Here is a 21,920-nt window from a genome sequence, read left to right on the forward strand (position 1 = left end):
CTGTTTATCGAGTCTATAAGATAAATTAAAATATGAGCAAAAACAAACACATAAATTTAATTCTTTTTTTAAAAATTTATTTCGAATACAAACAGATGTACAGGTTAAATGAATATTAAATGAAAATGTATACATAGTAGGGCCTGCCATCCAATTATATGTATTCACTAAATAATACTGTAATAAAGCGACGACGGCTCGAAGTTTAAACTATATAAATAATAAATATACTATATATTAAAATAAGATAAATATGGACAAAACAAGGAGATAGTGGAAAGGAAAAGAAGGAAATTGAAAAGGAGTGGTAAAGGATGATTGAAGGAAAGTGAGAGTGGAAAATTGCATTTGATTTAATGATTAAACGAATTATGAATGAAGAGCATGAATCAAGCCTATTAATTATCTTCTGTACATATTGTATGGAGTGTTAAATATATCAAGACTATTAAATTTTTTTTTAAATGTTTCACATATACGAGGGATTGTGGAATGTTTCCGATGATTAGTTTTAAATTTACGAATATAGAAAATATCAGAGAGTCTAGTTGGCCTGGTGGGGACACGGTAAGCAAGTAGATTAATGAGTTCCGGGGAATCGAATTTATTATTGACAATTTTATAAAGCAGGAGCTGATCAAACATATCTCTTCTGTGTGCTAATGAAACAAGGTTATAAAATTTTAATGAAGCTAAATAATTTGGAAAATGCAAATGAAATTTGTATTCTAGTTTTTTCAGGAATTTTTTTGAACATTCCCGATTCTATTAATATTTAATTTATAAACAGGAGACCAGATAGCAGTGCAATATTCAAGATCTACATATAAACTATAAATTTGTATTTAAGTTGTCGGGATATACCTACATGCTTTTGCATAAAGAAAGAACGTATTTTTCATGCAAATATTCAAGCATATAGAAAACCCCCTTAGAATCTACATATAATTCCCAAATAAAAGCCAAACCATTATTTTGTATTTCATTTTATTCTTGCTTCTATAAATATTGGGTGTTGTTTTAAGCATGATATAACTTCAAATTAAAAAAATAAAAGAAGCAAATACTTGTTGGAAAGGGTTTGTTTTTATTACATTAAAAAAAGTTAAAACACACATATTCAAAAATATATATATATTTGACTAGCAATCACGTAGCGCACTCTTTCGGTCCAATTTTTAACCACTTTTCTCAATTAATCTGGGGTTATTTTCCAAAATATTGCATTTTATATTGGCATCCATTGATTCAAGAGTGGTTGATTTGTTTACACAGACCATGGAACAATCGTAGCCCAAAGGAAATTGTCCAAGAGCGTCAAATCACGGGATCATGGAATTCAAACGAATGATGTTTTTCGAAGAGCCCCATTCCTTTGGCGAACTAAACTCTGATTTTTAAAGTAAATTTCCACAATTCACAAGCGTTGTTGAGTGTAAAGCTTTCCATGATTAATTTTAGTAATGTTATTTATTTAAATCTTTAGTATAAAGAATAAGTAATTTTGCAGACTTGTTTCTAAAAGCAATATCTTTCAGCAAACCAAAAAAACCGACGAGTCAAAAGAAGAGATAATAATAATATTTGGATAATTTATATAGCGCCATTTTTGTGAAAATCTCCTCAAGGGCACTGTACAATAAATAAATATCCCAACACGTCTTGCAGCTACAGAGCGCATGGACGGTTGGGATTCTAGTTCCTCGTCTCCAATTATGATATATTACAATTATGATATATGTGAGCTAGATAACAGAACGTTTTGCAGCTACAGAGCGCATGGACAATAAGAAATCTAGCCCCTATTTACATTTTTATTTTTAATTTTTTTATTTGACAATGAAGTTTAGAGTTTCAGTGATATTTTAAAAACGAAATAAAAATCAGATTTATAAAATTAGAATTTAGATAACAAGAAGTCTTGCAGCTACTGAGCGCATGGACGGTTGAAATTCTAGACCCCATTTACTAAATTTATATATTTGATAGTTGATAACATTTACATAATATGATAGCTAACATCACAAAAAGTCTTGCAGCTTCAAAACGCATCGACAAATGGAATTTCAACAACATAAGAATGATTTTAAAAAGTTAATAATAAAAAATAATTTTAAGAAACGCAATAATAATACATTGAGCAAAGAACTAGTAAGTATGGCAATTAAGTGAACATGTAACAGCACAAAAAGTAAAATATAAAAAAGTAAACAAAGATAGCATTCCTAAACTTATTATTAAGGTTAACAAGACAAAAGACGATACCCAAACTCAAACTCGTCCCTATTTTATTTTCGTATGCAGTAAACAGGATCTTTTGTCTTTTTCCTGGTAAATAACTGTAAAAACACTCGGTTCACATTTGGCTGTTCCCTGGGAGATGATAGTAGAAACGCATCTGCGTAGTGTAGAGTGTAGGTTCCAAGGAATATATCCGCTTCTTTTTAGTTTTGTTTGTTATTACGCATGTTTCCCGCCTAAAATTTCTGATTATTATTATTTTACTTTGATTAAGATGTCAGATAAACTTGTGTATTACTTTTGATATTCGAGTAATTTTACGTGATACAGGAAAAAATGTATCATTTGTATTTTTAAATGAACATAGAGAGGTAGCACTTTATCATACAGAAATTGTTTTATAATAAATAGTTAAATTTCGGCACTTGATCTTCACAAATAAACACTTTTTTAAACAGTTTTAACAGAAACACAGTTGTAAAATCAAGAGAGTTTGTGGCGTTTGAATATATTTTGGTTAGGTTAGGTTAGAACCAAGCTTTGAATATAATAACGTTTATAAAACAATGCTTTAAATTAATAATCTCACTCTTTGTTTATAGCACGTCCACACCTTAGCGACTTAACTCAATGTTTATAACAATTTAACACATATTTGTGTATTTTAAACTAAAGTTGCAGAGAGGAACTATAGTTCTATAACTATAGCCTCCGGAACTATAGCCTCCGAGCGGGCTGGGTGTGAGTGAGTTGGTCAAAAATGTGTACTGAAATACAAAATATATATCAAAAGATACATAAAAAACCTAATTTATTAAAAAATAACCGCTATTTTATATTGTGGAGATAAGACTTGCACATATTTACTAAAATAAAAGTACATTATGTTATACATATCAAAGGATGAAGAATGTGGAATCAGGTAATGAGTTTGGAAAGAGAGAAAAGAGGAACTTAGAAAAGAAAAGGAATAAAAGTATTTTTTGAAAACACCATAAAATGAAAGAATGTTAAGTTTCTAACGATAAAGAGTGATGTTTCAGACATGTTTTGCAGGTGGCCAAAGAAGATGCGTTTTTTATATAAAGAGATAGCTCATTTCAAAGTCTAACACCTTAAACAGAAAAGGATTTAGTAGAAAATGAGGTGGAGGAATGAAAATTGTTATCTCCTGAAGAGCGAAGCGAAAGACCATGATCAGAAAGATAAATGAAAAAAAATGCTACAGTGTCAAATGACAGGCGCCGTAGCGCAGTTTATTAAACGGCCAACTGTGAAGCTGGTGTCGCGTGTTCGATTTCCGCCAATTGCAAGAAAAAAAATCCAACAAAGATTTTTCCCCAGTTGGTCTGGGTGTTGTGGTGTATTGTATAACCTCCTTCCATATCCTTTCTTTCCCATCTACTGACAAGTCTCTAGAATAGAAGCTTAGCGCGTTATTCCTTAAAACAATATGTATCATTAGTTTTGACAGAAGAGACAATATTACTAATTGAATGTTCTAATGACAAAAAAAAACACCCTTTACAAAAAGAATATTGTATTTGTTTGTATTAGGGTTCAGCAGGTTCAACTTTTTTTTCCCCAGCGCTTTTACCTCTAAAGCTGACTTTTTGGAAAATGAGAGGGAGATAAACATAAAAATATCCGAGTAAAATTGATGAAAATTGGACGGAGATCTGTTGAATCGTAACCGTTAAGAATAGGGGTGGATTTTGACTTCGGGTCCGAAGCTAATTTACCTGCTTTAAAGCTTGAACTTTTATTTGCCGTTTGTGCAAATAAAAACACAATCAGAAAATACGAAAGGTGGGATACATCGCTTTTATTAAATAAAGGGTTATGGTGATCATGAAATCAGGAGTCACAGCGTGACCTTTATTGTATACCCACGAGAAAAGTAATTTAAAAAATTTAGTGACTTGTATTTTTGTTATTCTATTATTTTATGTATTATTTATTTACAAAATAAATTTTGACTAAGCGAAATTAAGAATGCAGTTTTTTGGGTGAAATCTTAATCTCAGACGAGTGTTTTCGACTCGATGGCTACTTTCAACTAAAAATTATGATATTCGAGTAGAGAAAAGTATTCTTAAGGAAAAAAAAGCTGAGTTTTAATCAAGCCTTGGATAAGCTGATTTGCATTTTGATTTGGCTCTTAAAATCGTTGCCCGAATCCACCGAATTTCATATACGATTCTCAAAGAGTTTCGATGAATTCCGTGGATACAACAAGCTTTAAAGATATTGCGTTTCAAATACAACGTTATAATAATTTTGTTTTCAGAATATAAAAACCCAACCCACGCAATCAAATGTCGATAACGGTGAAAATTCTTACTAGTAAGATTATATTTTTCAAATAAATTTATCGTTTTTAACAACATTTCTGTCTTTTGTAGATATTTCTTGATATAACTTCAAATGTAATGGTTTTGATGAAAAAAAAACTTGTTTATAAATTTCAGTCTTGAGGGTGTATAGTAAGATGAAGCGCTCGTTTGTCAAAAAAGGAAATATAAAAAATTCTTACAATTCACCGAAATATTTCTATTTTGAGACCATTATCTTTTAGTCGTAAATAGAGCGGGGTTCGAACCTAGAACCTTCTAATCCGAAGTCCACAACACCACCCTCGGGACCGCTACCCGTCTCAGCAACAAAACTAAACAAATACATTTTATTTATCATTTTTTTATTTGACTTAATGTACATACATACAAATAGGGTGATATTTTCTTAATAAATAACTTACAATATTTTAATTATGGCCAAATAATGTTCATAGACAAAGACTGGAATTAGACCCTTCTGTGAATGATTAAGATTGATGAATTATAAAAGGATAGAAAACATTTTGAACAAGGAAATATGAAAGTCTGGGCTTTTCCAGAGCTAATAATCTATCTTTTGATAAATAATTAAGGAACATAGATATGTAATTAATGGCAAAATTGTGCATGTTACACAGTGTATAAATAACTCGTTTGCACTTTGAGTTCAGGGGCAGTGAAATATTGCAGTTTTACACCGCCATTAAAGCAATTCACCCAAGCAATTGCAACAAAACTAACTGCGATCTTACATTTTCAGTACTTGATACAACAGATAAAATAAAATATCTTAGAAAGACCATAAAAGTGAACTAGTTAAACGTATGAGAAAATGTAAATACATATTTATTAGATTAAGGAATATTTTTTAAATCAATCATTTAAAAAAAGTACAAAGATTAATAAATAAAGTGATTCTAAAAAAACGTCAACACTTAATACGGAAATTCTTTAAAATTCACACAGTAGACACTATTTTAAAAATAAATTCAATTTCACAAAATTATAAAGAAGAAAAATTAAAATAATTTGATATGAATAAGTCACTCAGATACAAAAAAAATCCCCAAATTTCACACAAGTCATGGTTAAAATAGTTTTGTCTTCAAATGTGTTTAAAATATAATAATCTCTCCAATGAACTCAAAACTATTAAAACGAATATGTGAATAAATAAATTAAAAGTGAATTTAAAGAAATTTTTTGAACATGTGTAAAAACCGCATTCAATTTTAATTAGTATGAATGTGTTATTATTTTCTGTTTTTCTTTTTATATCCTATAAGTTTTTATTTTTTCTTATGGACTCGTGTATTCAAAATTATATAAATTCGAATAAATAAATAACTATAATAGTGTAAGTCACTCTCCGAGTACAAGAGTTAGTTTTTTTTAAGAGTAACAATTGTAACACATACTAAATGTACAAATGCAGATTTATATAGAATAAAAAAAACATAGCCCATTTATGAAATAAATTAATTTAATTATATAATTACGTTCACTCCGCCAGGAATCAAATGCGGAACCTCCAGCATTTAAGGCGAATACGTCAACCACTACAGATGATTTTAATCTAAGAGTAGAAAGCACTTATCTAGGGAAATGTATTCTTAACAGTACAAAAAGTTCACGTTGGTTAGTAAAAATATTATTGATGAGAGCTCATGGCAATTTCTTAAATTAACAAAATTCCAGTGGTATTTAAACTTAGGAATTTGGAATAACCGGTGAGTTTCATCGCTTACACGACATCATCAAGTTATAAATGTTGAGTTTGAATTAGAGAAATTATATGTATTTTTAGAAAAATTATAATTTTGTATTAATACGTTTAATATTACAGTAAATATACTAATTTCGTTATCGCAAAAGCAATAGAACCGAATAACGATGACTCTAAACTTGAAGATTTAAGTACATATCTACCACTCGTCTATGATTTCCATAATTGAGTACAATAAAAACGAACAACCAGAAACGTATTTTTTGCTAGATTGAAAGGAAATTGTTCTTACAAAAATTATATAAAAAACCTTGTTGAGTTTCAAGGTGAAATTCACAGCTATCGGTGAATCTAATCAACGGTAATACTAAAATCGCGTTTAATCTATTCCATCCACTCGTAATAGCTACCCTTGGGCTTTTTGCCATTTTCAATTTGAATGTATTATTTATTCAAAATCATTTAGATGTACACGCGTACATGTATGCAAATTTAAAATATTCCCCTCTCCAGTTTTCAACTGTCAAATTATTCTTAAATAAAAACGAGAAAGTGGAATTTTTCCATTGGTAAAATTTATTGACTGTATAAACAGATTTCGAAATGTTTAATTTATACTATTGTGCCTAAGTTTTATATACTTCTTCTGAATACTAATAAAAATCAATATTTTGATTTTTCATTTGCTCTTTGGAAGGTAATATTATTGGCTTACAAAACAAAGTTGATTAATATAAATTTGTCGGTGTCCAGGCAGATAAAGAATACAATTTTGTGTTTGAAATACAACTGTAATCCTTAAGGAGCGTTTTGATGTCTACTCTTAGGTAAAAATCCCCCCAAAAAAAAAAAAAAAATATATAACATTATTTTTGGTACGTGTACTTGTACACACACAAATCTGGATTTTCTCCCAAGGGGGAGTAGGTATATATTTTTTTTTATATCCCTACAGAGATGAGGTAGAATTTTTCAAATTCAGGATTATGGATATTCGAGCGTTTACAGGGCTTATGACCTGTCATTGGCACCCAGTAAACGCTCGTATATCCATAATCCTGAATTTGAAAAATTCTACCTCATCTCTGTAGGGATATAAATAAAAATATATATATATGCTTTAAGTGTAGTGGTTAGGGCATTTGCCAACCGTGCTTGAGGTCTCAGGTTCAAATCCTCACAGGATCAACGTAAAATATTTATTCTAATGATTCAGTGCAATATTTAAGTGTCCCTGGAATATAATCTGAAGAACGCCAACGAGATTAACCCTTACGGGTCCAATGTCGAATTTTATTTGACATTGATTTTTTCCATATACCATACTTTGGAAATTTATAGAAACTATTTCTTTTATTTAAAAATAATAAAACTCGATTTGTAGTAAAAACGAGATTTATTTTTGAGATGAACATAGAAATGGCTGTACCATCTTTATTATATAATTTTCCAAAGTATGATATATGGAAAAAATCGAATGAGATTCGACGTTGGACAGGTAAGGGATAAATAACATACTATCGAAAGACGCTGCAATTTTTTCCCACCTATGCAGTGCCCTATACACCAATTCAAAAAAAAAAAATATTTGACTGAGATCACTAGATTGAAATATCGAATCCTAATTATTCTACTCTGATAAGGAAAAATAAAGTAAAAGTTGTTAATATAAATGATTTATTTTTATTAAACATAACGCATTGTTATTATTTAAGTTGGTAGGACTTGATTGCTGTTTATAAGTGTTAAAATGATATTGTTGAGAATTTTATTTATCTTTCGCTTGGCTCTTCTCAGACGAGAACATTTTTTATTTCTCGACATAGCACAACATTTTTCAGATTTTTTTTTCCTAAAATTTATATTTAAAACACTTCTTTTGTGGTTGTTTATTATAAAAAAAATCATTAAAAACAATTTATTTTTATCCATTTATTTTTTTTTCTATCGAACGGTTTCAAAGCTATACAAACTTCTTTATCAAGTCAAACTTAACTAATGAATTTTATATTATTTAATTTTATCAATGTTCACTAATTATTACATACGTTAAGTATACCTTGATAAAGAAGCTCGTATAGCTTGAAAACCGGTCTGATTTCCTTCCAAACTCACCTGATTTCAATTCCTCATCCTTGAAAATGTATATAACATAATGCACCATATTTTTCGGACCATAAGACGCGTCTTATGATTTCTCACTTTCCCATTAAAAAGCAGCTGTTATTTTTAATGAATTCGGTTTTCTCATGTTCGTATCTTAAGATATATTTTTTTATTTTTAGAACAAATTTATGACCAACTCTTCTTTTGACCAGTGTGTTTTTTGGGTGGCTAGAAGCTTTTAGTTCTTCGAAGTACTTATTCTTTGTACTTAAAGATTTAAATGAATAAGTAAAATCATTTATTCGGTCAGCAAAATGGTGAAATTAGTAACCGTAATAAAACCTTATAAATATTAGTATTTCTCTATTAAAACTGAATATCTGATTAAATACGTTGTTTTATTTGGAATATTTGAAACTTCAATTCCATTAAAATTCTGGATTAATCATATTTTACGGCATTAAAATATACATTTCTACGTATTAACAACATAATTCACCCAAACCAGTACGCTTGGCAGAATTGAGAACATAAAATCTGATAATTACGTTGTTTGATTCCCGATTGGGTTGATTCATTTTCCACGATTTTAATACTTTACGCTTCCCCGAATAGCTTTGAAATGTAGGAATAAAAGGTTTGCTGTCTTTCAAATTAGTATATAAGTACATTTTTAATAACATTTCTAAAAAATTATTTACGATAAAAAAATATTTGAATTTGTTACAACGGAGAGGGAAAACATTTGTGAGAAGGGAATATGGAAGTCTAGACATTAACAGGGCTTATGACCTGTCAGTGGCTGGTTCAAGTGGCCACTTTACACACTGTGTAACATCCACCATTCTGCCTATGTTTGAATGTCCACATTTCCACAACTCTTCCATCTGTTGACTTTTGTTAAGTAAAAGAGCTGAAACCTTCATCACGTGGGTGAGATTCATCCGGCTGAACCAATTCACCCACTAGTCAATGCCTGAAAACTATTTTATAATTTTTATACTTTTTCTTTTACCAGGTGGTTAATTCAACAATGTGAATGTTACGCAGTGTGTAAAGGGGCCACTTAAAACTGCCAATGATAGGTCATAAGCCCTATAAATGCTTAGACTTCCATATTCCTTTCTCAAAAATGTTTTCCCTCTCTGTTGCAACAAATTTAAATATGAATAACTCCTTAGGGAGTAAATGTAGCCAGTCTGCAAGCATTTGGACATACATACTCAAAACATTGTTGAATAAAAAAACAATCCGTGATATTTTTTTTTTTCGAATATTTCAAGCGAGATTAAAAACACTTTTGAAATGGCAATGAGGAACTTCAGCTCTATGGAAAATTGGATACAAAAATACAAAAAATGTTTTCTTTCGCACGGTAAAACTTTAGTTAAAGTTTCTTGAAAATGTACCAAAAAATATTAAAATAAAAACGAACTACTTTGAACGACGTCACTAGTTCATATCAATCAATCAATAATAAGAGATTTGTGGAAGATTTCCGGTTTACTTACCGTCAACGGATCACTCGGCAGAACTGACCGAGAAGAAGCGAAAGAGAACTTGAGACGTCACACGCGGAGTAATTTAAAAAATTCAAAACTTTAAAAAAAACATAGCGCTGATAATACGATGCATAGAAATAAAGACAAAAAAATTGTAGACTTAGTTCAATAGTCTATTACGTATATGTTTATTTTAAATAAACATGTAAATGTTTATTTTTAGATTTTACTGTCTTAAAAATAGGTAAGGTTTTGCTTTATCATACCAATTTTTTAGTTCATCGGTTTTACTCAGAAAAACTTTACCATTTGCTCACAAGAATTACTAAAAGTACGTTTTGTGACGTATTTTGATCGATTGCAAGCAAATTATTATTTTTCGTACCAATTTCAGAGGGAATGAGATTCGGAACATATTCGATAAAAACGTAATTTCCTGAAATGATGGTGATTTTCCGAATCCGTTTTTTATATAGACCTCAATTTGAATCGATTTACCATAAACGAACTTTATTCTCTGCATCAAAACGAAACACAATTTTTAACGTTTTGATTTCAAATAATTTATAATTGCATTTTTTTTAACCCAAATATAGTTCTTTGTTGAAAAGAGAACCATTCCTGGACGAGTGTTTTTGAATCGATGACTGCTTTCAGGTCAAAATCTTAAAATAAGTTATCGAGTGGAGAAACATACGCCGCGTAATGCGCTGGTAGACACATTTACCTACCATGCTTGAGGTCCTAGGTTCAATTTCTAGGAGGAGTTGACATGAAATAATTGTTAAATTGAATAAGGGTTTAACGATATAACAAATAACAACACAGATGGAGAATACCTTAGAAAAGGGAATATGGAAGTCTAGGCATTTACAGGGTTTATGACCTGTCATTGGCTGGTTTATAAGGCCATTTTACACACTGTGTAACATTCATTATTTTGCCTATGTTTGAACATCCATATTTCTTCATTTCCTCCATTTGTTGATTTTAGTAAAGTTAAAGAGCTGAAACCTTTATTGTTGTGAAGAGATATATCTGACTGAATAATTTCACATTTTCAACGTTTGCAACGCCAACATTTGCAACGCCAACAATTTTCCAATTTTTAAACTTCTTCATAGTCCTATTCCAGTCTTTTGTCTACAAATATTTGGACAAACTCAAATATTTGTTTAACGATAGTTTAGAAATAATATTTTAGGTTGTTTTCAGTATTATTATTGTAGTTTTCCACTACAATTTTTTCAAAATATTATGCAAGACAAATTTTTCTGGCAATTATAAATTTCCCTATGTCCGAGCAAACGGGGATGGAAAAAATAACCATGGACTTTTAACTCAATGGCTACTCTCAGGTAAAATCCTGAAAAGTAAATCGAGAATAGATAAGTCTGTCTCGTAGCATAGTGGTCAAGGTTTTGAATTCGATTCCTGCGTGGTGGACTTGAAATATTGATATTAATGGTAGTTCACCATAATTTTTCATAGTTCTTGGACTGATATGTGAGGCGTATAACTATTTATCCTACTTTCAATGTGACAAAATAAGATCCATATACGCTGCAACAGGAGTATCAATGATACCAAGGTAGGTAAAAAATGACAAATGAATGATTACATTAAAAGATATTGATTTAGGTACTTAAATATGTATTTTTCTGTCCGAAAGGATAAAAAATAAACTTCTGAACGAGAAAAAGAACCAGAACTAGATTTCTGGAGTGTTTTTGATTAAAAGACTACTCTAAAGTAAAAATCTTAAAAAACAAAATTGACTGAAGATACGTTGGCCTTGAGGTCCATAAGTTAATAGATTTTACCACTCCTGGCTACCGCACTCTAATAACTGTTGATTCCATGTACCATCTATTTTTACAAACGATGCCCAGAGCTCTCCACTTGTGCACTTCTCTAGAGAGCATAATTAAAAGGCTCATTTTATTGCCCCTTTTTTATGTATTTAACAATTATTCTTACAATGTCTAAATTTTTCAATTTCATCATGTTTACATATACTAATTTTGAAAAATATATTTTTTTCACCAATTTTTCGCTTAGTTTTGTCAAAAGGAAAATAATAAGCGGGACCCTTCAACTCTGAAATGATCGTTATTTGAGTGAAACTACCGGAAGTATGACTAAAATGTTTATCCCTACCATTTTCCATACCTATGATTTAAAACAAATGCAGAATGCTGGCTACGAGCCCACCCAGATGTTTACAGGTCTTGGTGGGTTCATGAGCTACCTGCATCGCTTCAAGCTCTCTGAGATCGACAGCGGCTCATGCGACGGTAAAACTCCTCAAGATGTTTCTCACCTGTTGATGCATTGCCTCTTTTTTTAGCTTTCAAAGACAACACCTGGAGACGCGATGCAGAAACCTGGGTGAAGATCTATGCGACATCTATCGATGATAGGTAATAAAGAACTCTCACGAGAGGTAGTATCATACATGATCAATAGAGTGCAGGAAATTGGAATGGAAGTCCTGTTAACTACTGCCAACAGGCCGGCTTCTCCTGAAGAGTTTTAAGTGGTTTCCTCTCCACGTAAGCAAATGCTGAGAATTTTCCAATTAGCTCTCATTAGTATACCCCTCCTGACCCCAATAATTAAGATAAATCTAACAATATTTAATTGCAGAAAAATGGACTTTTTGATATAAAAACCTTGTATATTACTAGGAAGGTAAATAAGAAAGCAACTCCAATATAAAAAAAATATTTCTTTGACATTTATTGAGACACAAATCCCAACTCCGTGGACCTAAAGTCATGTGTTGAGTTGAGACGAATATTTAACAACAGACATATCACCATACGACTATATATTATACAGAACAAAAACATGGCATATCAACATATAAAATAACGCGCAGTAAAAAACATTTTAATTACGTGAAAAAATACTAATGATATCCCAAATATAAAATAGAAAAACGTTTGTCCATCATGCTTGCGGTTTCGGGTTCTCTTTCAGGCAGCGTCCACAAAGAATCTTTAATTTAAAGATGATTTTTACTATGGTATTTCATGATCCCCACGAGATTCATTTTGCATGAGGAATGTTCGGAATTTACTACAAATGTAGTACCAATGGAATGCACTTCTGCGTGCTGTTAGAAATAACCATTATACTGTTTTTTTGGGAATAACTTTCGTTCAGATGTACTTTTAAGGTACTCTTTAAAATCCCCCCTGTTGCTCAATTCAGATCTGAAGGGTCTCCGAATCTCTTCACGCCCTCTCGAGTGTAACACGCGGAAAGGTCCGCTTTTCCGGAAAATGGAAACAAATAAAACAACACTAACCTTCGCACTGAACTTAATGGAATATAACACTCGCGAGAGGTTTCTGTAGTTAATATTTTTCGCGTAAAGATGATTATATTGACAATGTTTCGAATTTTTGTAGACAGGCTGAATTCCTCTCTAAAAAGTTCAGATATAAATTTTGTGCATCAGAGAGGGAAAATATTTTTTACATGCTCCACAACAGTAAACAGATGGAAGAGTTCAGGAAATGTGGAAGTTTGAACATAGGCAGAATGGTGAATGTTACACAGAGTGTAATGTGGCCACTTAAACCAGCCAATGACAGGTCATAAGCCTTGTAGATGCTTTGACTTCCATACTCCTCTCTCAAAAATGTTTTTCGTCTCTGTTGTATCAAATTTAGATGATGAGATTAAATTGAACTTACTAGGAATTTTGTTTTATAGGTCACTTGTATTAAAATAAAATATTAATAAAAGTATTACACGGAGTTTACTACTAGTTTCAGAATTAACTTAATCACAACAGATATTTGAATATGGCAACATAAATATACACATCACAGAATAAATTTAGTTGTTGCAATAAAATGAATTTAATTTACGAAAATGACGAGTGTCGGAGTTGACGTTGCGTTTCACCTCTAGTACCAGCGCTGAACGGAGTTCGCCGATTTCCGTTTTCTAGCGGCTGGTGGTGTGTTAAATTGGTGCGGCGGACTGCCTGGTATTTGGCATAGCCAGCGTTCATATTTCGATGACCCTATGAGATCTTACAATTCATCTTACCGGGAGATTGTTTGATTTGTAACAGTGGAATCCGGATATTGGAATTGCGGATAATGTTGTCAATCGATTATTTTTATCATAAACAGTCAGTCTCAAAACCATCACGTTATATTAAACTTGGCTTATTGTTATCAGTTATAATCGTTTAATCATACTGGTGGATTTCTTAAAACTGGCGCGTTCGAAATACTTACACAAACGCATTGCGTAGTATCTGTGAATAAGCTCATGGTATGACATCGCTCGGCGTACGCATTATGAAAATAATATCTCTCTCTCTCACTCTCTCTCTCTCGGGTTCAGACGCGCTTATGAGCGTGACATCGATAACTATTGCTTTGTTGACAAATTACTACAGGAATGGAGAATACCTTAAATAATGGAATTAGGAGCCACTTTACTTACTGTGTAACATTCACCATTTCGCCTATGTTTGAACATCTGTTCTTCCATCTGTTGATTTCAGTGCATTTAAAGAGCTGAAATCTTAATTATTGAGAAGAGATTCATCTGACTAAATTATTTCACATACTAGGCAACGCCAGAAATAAATTTTCCAATTTTTAAACCTTTTCTTGGATCAATTGGTTTTATTACAATATTTGAGTTTGTCCAAATGTTTGTAGACAAAAAGCTGAATTTCACTCCATCATTTAAGAAAATGTCATATTTTTATTTATTTTAAAACAACCATGTTTTTTTAATTAATATTTTGTGTTCACTAAAATAATAATTAATGCAGTATAATTAAAATGCACAGTTAAAATAATATTGAAGAAAACATGTATTCACGCATATTGATAAAGATTGATATTTTTATTGTTATTGTTATTTATTGATAAAGATGGCACATTTGAGTAAAATTTGATGTAACCTTTTTTAAAATCAACATCCCGTAGATTTTAAATGCGTTAGTGAGAGTTTTGCGAATGCGCCAGCTTTAGTAAAATAACCAGTACGTGGATATAAAAAAAAATATTTTTAGAAATTTGTACTAAATCATCTTATTGTTCAAAATTTAACATAATTGTCCAACAATGTATCTTTGTTATTCTTAATACAATTATTCTTATAAGCGTGAACGGAGTTTTACCCGAAGAATGACTATTTATACAAACTATACAAGACTATATGCTATAAGTATATCATAATTCTGAACTTGTATCCGTTTCCGAAATACGTGATTTAGGTGTTATTTTCGATACCAAATTATCATTTATTGGTCACATTAATAGCATTAGTAATAGATCTCTAAGAATATTGGGTTTCATTATCAGAACCACTAAATATTTCAAAGATATTGGTGCACTTAAAATAATGTACACGTCACTTGTAAGAAGCATTTTGGAGTACAACTCTACAATCTGGGCTCCTCATTATTCTAGGCACCAATATTGTATTGAAAAGGTCCAAAATAAGTTTTTACGATTTATAAATTTTAAATAAGGTGTTGGTTTTGAATTTTTAAATTATGATTTGTTACTGTTTATTTTGAAATTATTAAGACTAAGTGACAGGAGAGTTATAACTGATTTATTAAATTTATATAAAATAATCCATTCCATGTTTGACACCCCTGCACTTTTATCACTAATTAGTTTTAATGTACCGAAAAGGACAACTCGGCAAACCTACCAATACTGTGGCAACAATACTTCGACATCATATGGTAAAAATGCAGTCATCAATAGACTTCACTCTCTAGGCAATAAGTACCGGGACATTGGTGACTCATTTCACATGAAATTTATTACATATAGAACGGCTCTTCTTCTTTATTTAATTGGTAATAGTTCTAGGAAACTATTTATTACTTTTGTTAAAAATTTGTTTTAAACTTCTTTATTAGTGTTTTTTTTTCTTTTTTCGTTTCTTTTATCAATTAATTTATAAGTAAAAAATATTTCTCTTTATCATTTTATTTACATCATTGTTTATTTTTCTACAAAAACATATACTATTTACCTAAATATTAGTTTTCAATAATAATATATATATATATGTATATATATTTTTTTAATGTTATTGAAAATTGTCTTCTTTGTTATTTTTTTAACTGGTACAAAGTATTTCTAATACAAAATTATCTTTTTTTATCGATAATTCTATAACTGGTAATATTTTATTCTTTTATATAGTTTATATTTCTTAGCCTTTCTAAATTAATAATATTGTTTTAAATGCTCTGTATTACTTAAATTAAGCTTACATGTATGTATATTTAATTGTATTTGTAACTAATATGTAAAAGACACTAAGTGCCGTTTATTTCAATAAAATAAAAATAATAAAAAAATAAAAAATAATAACTATTATTCCATGTACGCTCACTAGTTGGAGCATGTGGTATCCACAAAAAGCTTCCATGCGTCTCTATCAACTTCCAACTCCGTTACGTCTTTCCGAGTCAGGTTCTCGTCCCGAAGTTCTGACATGAACTGCCGACGAACAGTTAGCAGTGGACGTCCAGGACTTCGAGAGCCCGATGCCTTGTAAAGTAAGCAAGCGTGATTAAGGCTCTCAGGAGGCATCCGTAGTATATGACCTAGTCAATCGTATCGCCTTCGTTTGACGACAGTTGTCACCGGAGTTTGCTGAGTCCGTTTTCTTATTACTTCATTCCTCACAAAGTCAAACCACCGCACACCCGAGATTCTTCTGAGACACCTATTCTCAAAACTCAGTATTTTGCGGTTTCGGGCCCTAGTGAGGTGCCACGAATTGCATCCATATAGGAGAATAGGTGTTATGCGGGAGTTTTATAGGCGGCTTTTGGTTTTTAGTAAATATATATCCGATCTCAAGACAGCCTTTATACAGTCAAATGTGGTGCCTGCTTCTTCTAACCGCACTACCATTTATTTTTAAAGCTGCCATTTTTTGTAACACATACTCCCAGGTATTTGAAACTCTTGACCCTTTCGATAATATGATTTGACAGAGTCAGGGGATTTTGAGCATCAAAGCACGAAGTATTAGACAGTTCATGGGTTTTTGCAATATGGATTTTTAAGCCCATGCATGCGGAGTACCTATTTAGCTTATTTACAGTGACCTGAAGACCCCCGACTGAATCGTTAATTGCTTATTTATTTTAAAGAAACTTACAGTCAACAATGATATAAAAATATTTTTTTAAATACGGTTGAAAGACAGACCTGCGAAGTTTCTCAATAATAATCATACATATTATTAAATTGTGTTACGACAAAAGGATGTGTTTATGTGTATTTGTATGAGAGTAAGTGAAGATGTGTGTTTATGTGTATTAGTGTGGGAGTAAGTTTTCAGGTGTGGGCATCATTAAATAGTAAGTGGGATCGTATCCCAGCTAGAAATAATAAGTCTTAATTTTTTTTTTATAACCGCATCATCGGCATACTCTAGGTCGCAGAGTTTTTGGGAGGTTAAAAAAATATTTTTTATCTCCAATTTCCCTTAGCACTGAACTTCCTCATTATTTGATCAATCTTCCGGGTCATGATTATTTTTATTATTCTTCATCAATGTTTTGGACATTAATAAAATAAAGTGAATAAATTTATGTAAATTTATGATGATTAAATTTTATATTCTGAAACAAAAATCTATCTGTTCGTTTTTATTTCGAATATGACAGACGAAATAAGGAAGGAGATCCTTATTAGATACGCTTGATGTAATAATACATCAATTTATATTGAAAAGAAATTCAAGAAACATCTTCAGTTTTTTCCTGCTTTGTTGATGGACGATTGAAACAGGGTTGACAAAAACGACCCTGATGTATGTGAGCGAAGTATGGACTTGGAAAAACGGGGATGTAAGTATGCTAAACGCTGTCAAAATACAACCTCTCAGGCAGATGTATGGTAAAACTATATACGATAGATGCACAAATATAGAGATCCGTACATTTTGTAAGGCTGAGATAAGCACTATCGACAAAATCAAGAAAGAAGCTGTGGGCTGGTTTGGACATGTAGAGCAAATGGATAGCAAAAGAACGGCTAAGAATATTTACAATGCGAATGTTGATGGATGCAGAAATAGAGGAAGACCGAGGAAGACATGGCATGACCGAATCCAACAAATACTTGAAGATGAACATGTCAAAAGTCGGGATAATCGACGCGCATGCATGAGAAGATGAACGAATGTAGAAAACGCGAGATCTGTATGCAAAGATACAGTGATGTGGCGTTCTTTCCTCTCTGCCTTCCCTTACGGAGAAACGGCGTGATGTTTTGTTTGTAAAATATTGAACAAATACGGTTTTGTGTAAAAATACTGTCTTCCTTGCATTTAATCTGAATATAGCCTTATTTTTAAAATAATTTTATATTTTCTACGCATTATTTTTTTTTTTAATCCGTGTATTTACATAATAATGTACGAGTATATGAAATATTGGTAGATTAGATGCATATACTCTATGGATATAGTAGTTATAATATTTCGAATCGCAGTGTCTTGTATACAATAAAAAAGATAAAATAATTTATTTCTGTCAACAAATAAGTCTTTTACATCTCAATCCATTTCATACGAATTAACTGACTCTTTACTTTGACAAAGGTAAATATTTAAAATTGTTGATAAAAATTAAATTGCAAAAATATTTTGTTTCTGGTCCAAAAACATTTTTTTTCTTGTTTTATTAAAAAAAAAAGGAAGCACTTTTTTTACTTTTAAATATATAGTAGTTGCAATAATAAAAATCTGTGTCAATTTAAAAAAACATATTCACATAGCACATAATTTTAAGTGCAATGTGAACGTTTCAATATTTCTATGAAGATTAACTCGTTCTAAAATAAAATGCTTTTAGTCTTATTTTGTAAAAATTATAAATCAAAAAGCCTACGTTGCTTAAACGATTGAATTTTAAAAACGTTTTGTAATGAAATATACAAAAAACATGCAAATTTAATCTACTAATAAAATTTTGGATCAACCGTAAAGTTCTTGGAAATTTATTTACATATGCAAATAAATGCAAACTACCATAGTATACAAAACAAAAGAAAATAGAGGTTTCCCACTTCTTAAAAGGAAAAACATATTTTTCTCCAAAAGGTTCAAATAGTATTTTCATTCATGTGTTTTGGGTTCCAAGCTTTTCAAGTATTTAAAAAAGCATCGTAGACGTTTTGAAAAATTTAAATCAAAATTTCATGTGGTATAACATTATTATCTATGTCTTCGGATTAATGTGTATATATATTTTAAATCAGCATGTTTTGAGCTATTTCAAAAACGTTTTTGACGTTTTATAAACTAAACATTAATGTTTTTATACAATTCAGTTTACGAAAAATATTACAAAATACGAACAGCCCTGTCATGAAGGTTATCATTTTAAAAAAAATATTGCCAACGACAAAACTATCATGTTTCTAAATAAAATATTTTTTACGGAAATGGGCGAATTCCTTTTTGTGAGCTGTCAGCAAAAGTTATGTTAAAAAAAAAATATTTTACATATTTGGTATTTTCGAAAAGCATTTTATTAAGTGCAAATTAATAAAATGTTTTAATTGTTTTTTTTTAAAACTGATGTCATAGGTTTGATTATTAAAATTCATATTCGTATTCATAAAATAAATAACGTAAAAAAATAATGTGGAAAACGCGTTTAATAGAAATCAACGCAGCTATTTTTTGAGTTTGTAATGTTCACAAACTGTTTAATTATAATAAAAATAATTATATATTTATTGTACAAAAAACATCCAAACTATTTTAGTATTGTTTAAATAATTTAATACTATTAAATATTTAAAGCATTCCCTTTGTGGTCAAACATTTCACTAAATGTCATTAAATATGTGTCGACTTAACCACTTACCGACTATTCTATGTCTACTTGTTCGAGACGTGCCCGTCTCTTCGTCAGGACACTAATTAAACCAACATGCAAAACCCACTTTACACCTTTACCATAGTTGTTGCACCAAAATATAAAACCAACACGACATGCATTTAAATAAACATATGCTATAATTAGGATGTTATTTGAGAAAAAAATGAAAAAAGGTAGAGGGGATGAATGGAGGGGGTGAGCTTAGTAAGTTTAATTTAAATTTTCTGATTTTTTTAAATAAACATAAAAATAAAACAGAGTATTAAAAAAAAAAGCATAATTACACATCAACGAAATACATATTAATAGAAAAATAGTAAACAAAAAAATCCCACAAAGGCATAGCCTGTTCGCGGGTATCCAAGAAAATGTTAATGAATTTTCGCTCCTATAATAAACAATGGACAGTTATAATATTTTTTGTATAACATAAGAATGAAAAAATAAAATATTATGTAAAAGATAATATGGTATTTTTTATGGTAATTAAAAAAGGAAATAAAAATATTTTTAAAAATCACAAAAATATTCCTTATTATTAAAGGGCAACAAAATAAATCATAGAAAAAAAGAGTTTTATTTATTTAACATTTTGTACATAATTTTATTTGTACATTGGCGGGCTTATTGCCAAATGGCAATTTCTTCCAACCAACCAATAAAAAAAAGTTTTATTTGTATAATTCAAGTTACAGAACATATTCAATAGAAAAAAAAGATCAAAAAGTTAAAAATATATAAAAATAGAAATAAACGTATTTGTTTATAAATTACCTTAAATCAAAACTATTACTTAATGGGAAAAAAGGAAAAAAGCGGAAAGAGGAAAAAGGAAAAGAGGAGAGATTAAGGAAGAGAAAGGAAATGTTTCTTCAGACGTGATTTAAAAGAGTTCATTTCTTTAGTTTGAATCCAGGATAGTCCATGTTTTTTAAAAGAAGGAAAATTTTTATAAAGTTTGGAATCAATGAAATATTATCAGTAAAAAAAGAATTAAAAATTTTTGGGCCCATAAAATATGCATGTCTCTGTGCAAGCCTCGTTTTACAATGTGGTATTTCTAACACACGATTCCTTCTTTGACTTGATCTAGTTGAATTACTTGTAAATAAATTTTGGTTCTCAAATATATATTTTAAACATTGTAAACAATATATTTGCCTTAGATCTAAAGGTTTAGCTTCTTGAAACAATTGGAAAGAAGGAAAAGTGCGATTTTTGTGAAGCATTGCTTTTAATATAAATTTTTGAATAGTTTCTAATGGTTTAATATGATTGTTGTAAGTTTCCCCCCATCCAATTATTCCATAGGAAAGCGATGACTGTACAAGTGCATAATATACCATTTTAATCGTATTCAAGTGGGCGTAAATACGTATACGTTTGAACACATAGGTTAAATATCTTAGTTTATTAACAATTACCTCAAGATGATTAGTCCATTTAAGTTAACAGTCAATGATTACTCCCAGGTATTTTATGCACCTTTCAGACATTTTTTTAGAGTTTTCCTTTGGTAAAATATTTTTATATTATTTACTTTTAACCTTTTATTATTTGGATGTAAGATTATAACCTTTGTATTTTTATTTAAGTCATGATTTAAATTGATTAGGTGATTTGTGAATTCGGAGAAATTATAATTGGAAGACACCTCATATTTTGTTCGTTAACACGAATATCATTTTTTTTGTGTTCTTCCAACACAAACTGAAAAACAAAAATTGCATTTAAATTATTTAATAAACTATTAAATAAATACTTTTGATTACAAAATTAAATTCACCTAAGAAGTCCAAAAAGACAATAAATTAAATTTTCAAGGTGTATAGTGGGTTATGGTACATATGGCACTGCATTGGTACCGCAGCGTATCTTGATCGTCCCGGGTGCATGAAAGATTCTAGTGTAAAAACGCCTTTGCAAGTAAAGATTTCATTTTAAACATTTCTGGATTCAAATTCGAGACCTCTCGTATGATAGGCAATTGAGCTAGACATTAGACCACGAGCCGAACGGAAAAAATACATACGTAAATAAATACCTAGATCAATATTTGTATTACCGTTTACCATTACGTAAAAGAAAAAGACAAT

The sequence above is a fragment of the Micrasema longulum genome, unplaced genomic scaffold (assembly GCF_059751315.1).
Source record: "Micrasema longulum isolate JH-2025_06_02 unplaced genomic scaffold, ASM5975131v1 h1tg000323l, whole genome shotgun sequence".
NCBI lineage: Eukaryota > Metazoa > Arthropoda > Insecta > Trichoptera > Brachycentridae > Micrasema > Micrasema longulum.